This window comes from Octopus bimaculoides, chromosome 29, assembly GCF_001194135.2.
Source record: "Octopus bimaculoides isolate UCB-OBI-ISO-001 chromosome 29, ASM119413v2, whole genome shotgun sequence".
NCBI lineage: Eukaryota > Metazoa > Mollusca > Cephalopoda > Octopoda > Octopodidae > Octopus > Octopus bimaculoides.
This window is the reverse complement of record NC_069009.1, coordinates 11,750,134-11,753,686: the sequence shown is the minus strand read 5'-3', so window position 1 is coordinate 11,753,686 and position 3,553 is coordinate 11,750,134. Positions and strand designations below refer to the sequence as shown.

The 3,553-nt window shown below is 37.3% G+C and overlaps 1 long non-coding RNA gene across 1 annotated transcript in view; it reads right to left on the bottom strand.

The window, feature by feature from the left end:
* LOC106874691 (uncharacterized) overlaps positions 1 to 1,321 on the bottom strand; it is a 20,120-nt gene extending 18,799 nt beyond the window's left edge. The window contains exon 1 of the long non-coding RNA XR_001410033.2: positions 504 to 1,321. This is a non-coding gene — a long non-coding RNA (uncharacterized LOC106874691). The remainder of the gene's footprint in view (positions 1 to 503) is intronic.
* Positions 1,322 to 3,553: the final 2,232 nt, after the last annotated feature.

Below are 3,553 nucleotides of genomic sequence, written 5' to 3'. Positions count from 1 at the left end.
GGTTTTTATATAGATCCACAGGGTAAACCTAACCCTAACTCAAACCCTAACCCTAACCCTGACCCTAACCCTAACCCTAACACTAGTTTTGTGAGATTTGGCTGTTATTTCTAGCATGTAAATAGCCTGCTTGGTAGGGAGGGGATTGAAATTTTTCAAAATTTTTTTTTTCAGAATCGGAATCTCCATAGCCTAAAACGTGGGATTCCGTAAAAAAAATTAATAAATAAGGGGGGGAAAGGTTCAGATTACATATAGTCCATCTCTACCACCAAAATATACTTTATATTATATTCTAGAAATGTAAATAGAACGTTATTCTTATAATGTAAAACTGTAAAATGTTTTAACACATTCTAGTCTTAATATTACTGTCCAAATTAAATAAAACAAATTCCAATATAAAAGTATATTTATGTTTGAAACAGTTCTAATGAATGTTTTACTATGTAAATGTGTTAGCAAATTGTGTGTTAATTAAAATAATTATCGCAACTGTTTACCTGTGTCTTGTGATTCGACTTTAATTTCAGCCTGAATTGCTTCTCAGAAATTCAAGTCCAGCTCGTTGGAACAGCAGGAAAATTGTGACTTTAAAATGATCTGTGAGTGCGGTGGTTATCAAATTCTAGGAAAAAGTTTATAGATATAAGTGGGTGTTAACTTGACGAGTATGTGTGTGTATGAAACTTTGTATGTAATTGTGTTGTGGTGTCTATGCGTGTGTAGGTGTGTATTGCCTTGCGTAAATATCTGTGAGTTTATTTAGTGTGTATGTATGAGTAAGTGAGCCATTATTCTCACACAATGGTGTGAATAATATATTTCTCTACCACATCTCCCCTCCTCTTCTACATTTCTCTCTCTCTCTCTCTCACTGATGATGTCATCTGTAACGTCACCACCGCATCCGTCCACTCATGGATGTTAATATCTCGGTTGTGTTTCGGTGGATGCATGTGTATATATACATATGTATGTGTGTGCATATATGTGTGTACGTATTCATGTGTGCGTGTATGTACGAATCCATACTATAAGAGCTGCGTCCATCTGCCTATCTGTCCGTCACACTTTTCTTCAGTATTAAGACAGAAACAAATAGATACATATATAAAAGAAAAAACAAAAAAGTAGATACATATTTACATACACACATTGTTAAATTAAAAGCGGGAGATAGGAGGGAGACAGAGGAAGTGAAAGAGACAGTTGATACAAAGATGAAAAGAAAAGTTGCTACGTAGATACATAGACACTGTGGGCGACATTGAGGAGGGTTTTTTTCTCTTATCTGTTGCTTTTTCAGCGATTGATACTCCAACAAATTATCTATGCACACAAACACATACATACACACTCATATTTAATCAAACACGCACACAGGAGAAGGTAACGCCCACATGTCTATAAACGTCTTATAATCTCATGATGCCACAACAATACCCTTGTCGGGTGGTGGTAGTAGTAGTAGTAGTAGTAGTCTACGTGTTGTAGTTCTCAGAAACATGGCTTGATCTAGGTCAAGTCGACCCTAGTACTCAACTAGTACTTATTTCATCAAACGCAAAAGGATGAAAGGGTATATTTTCTGTTTGGTTGGCAGCGGCAAAAAAATGAAATAACTCCAGCAATTCGGTTTTGGCAAATGTATTATAATTATTGTTGTGCCAAATTAAAAAATTTTCAGTAAACTTTAATTTTTGGAGCGGCTAGCAACCAAACAGAATAGATCCATGGAAGGCAAAGTCCATGTTACGACTAGTTTAACCCCAGGCAGTTTGTCCGGCAGCTGGTTATCGGTGTGACACTTCACCCTCTATATAAAATATATGGAAAATCTTGTCAAATATACATTGCCAGCAGAGGAAGCGAACTCGTTACCATTCTCTAACAGATACAGGACCGCTGCTTAGCTTGTCCTCAGACGCAAGTACCTGGCTGCCAGAGCGATGGCCAGAGTTCGCTTCCGCTTGTAACATATTGTAAACAAGCAAAATAGCTAGTCGTGAGATCTCATAAAAAAAATTAGCTCGGTCACTAGGTGGACATTGGGATTAGACACTGAGGGAAAATGGCAGTAACTTTTTTATTTTTTAATTTTGGCGATTTTCGCTTTCGATAATGTGTTCTACATATCACTGTCATGCGATTCCCCTTTAAAAAAAAATTTGACCCCCCCTCCCCCAACACCCGGGGGTTCTGGGGGGGGGGCGATTTTCATTTTTGACATTGTTTTCTACATGTCCAAGTCGTACGAATAGCCCCCTCGCAGCTTAGATGTGAAAATGAACGGCTTACATTTACATTGAAACAGCAAAAGGATCACATGTGGACATTCGGATTAGACACTGAGGGAAAATGGCTGTAACTTTTTTTATTTTATAATTGCCAAAATTAAAAAATTAAAAAGTTACAGCCATTTTCCCTCAGTGTCTAATCCCAATGTCCACCAAGGCCTGATCACGTCGCTGGCGATTCTAATCTTGGCTGCCATCGCAGCGAATTTCTACACGTGGGGCCGAAATAGTTTGTGGTATATGCGTTTTCCTTTCGTCGACTGCGAGTCTGTCTTTTGCGGTATCCGATCCTCGGAGCTTGCCCCGACCCGAAGAACACTAGGAATAGCAGCTGATTCGGATCTTTTAAAAAACGGGGGCCACATTTTTCATTAACGAAACACTTTGAAACTTCGAACACTTGTAGAATGTGTCATATAAAACATCTTTTTCTCTTAGTCTTCTTAGAAAAAAAGAAATCCCTAAGTTATTCCATGTTAAAGTTGTCGTATTTCTGTAATTTCAACCAATCACTGACGTCCATTCAGCCGATATACATTAAGTGCCGACTACATAAACAAACGATTCTGAAACAATTCTATCGGTGATAGGGTTAGGGTTAGGGTAAAACAGCAAATTTAAAAAGAAAAAAGCAAATAAAACGAAGCTATGGCTTAATCAGCCAAAGGAGTAAATATAAACAACTGAATACTTGTCAGTGATTGGTTGAAATTATCGAAATAAGACAATTTTTTACATGAAATAAATTCGAATACAAAAATATTTTTCTGTTCTATAACACAAAATAGATAAGTATACGAAGTTTGAAAGTCTTTCGGTACCAAAAACACTACGTAAAACATTAATGAAAAATGTGGCCCCCGTTTTAAAAAAAATCCGCTGCTTCTCCCAAACCTAGACCGTCGCTTAGCACGTCCTCTCCTAACCACGTTCGATAAGGGCACAAAATCCTTTTTTCCTCTTTCGGTCAACTCGCCCTTCCGGTCAACTCCCCAGTCACTGACGTCATACCACATATGTTGAAAATTTCATTACAAAATATCCATTTTTCTGGACGTTATGGGGAAACAAAATCGAGGCGGTTCGGGGCACACACGTGTAAAAATGGCCAAAAAATATATCAATACTGATATACGAATTATTACGCATTCAATACAAACCAAATATATTTATATACAAAAGATTAAATTTACACAGGCGCATTTAACACTGCTTAAATAATATTCGCCCATTATTTCTCCAGAAAAAAACCT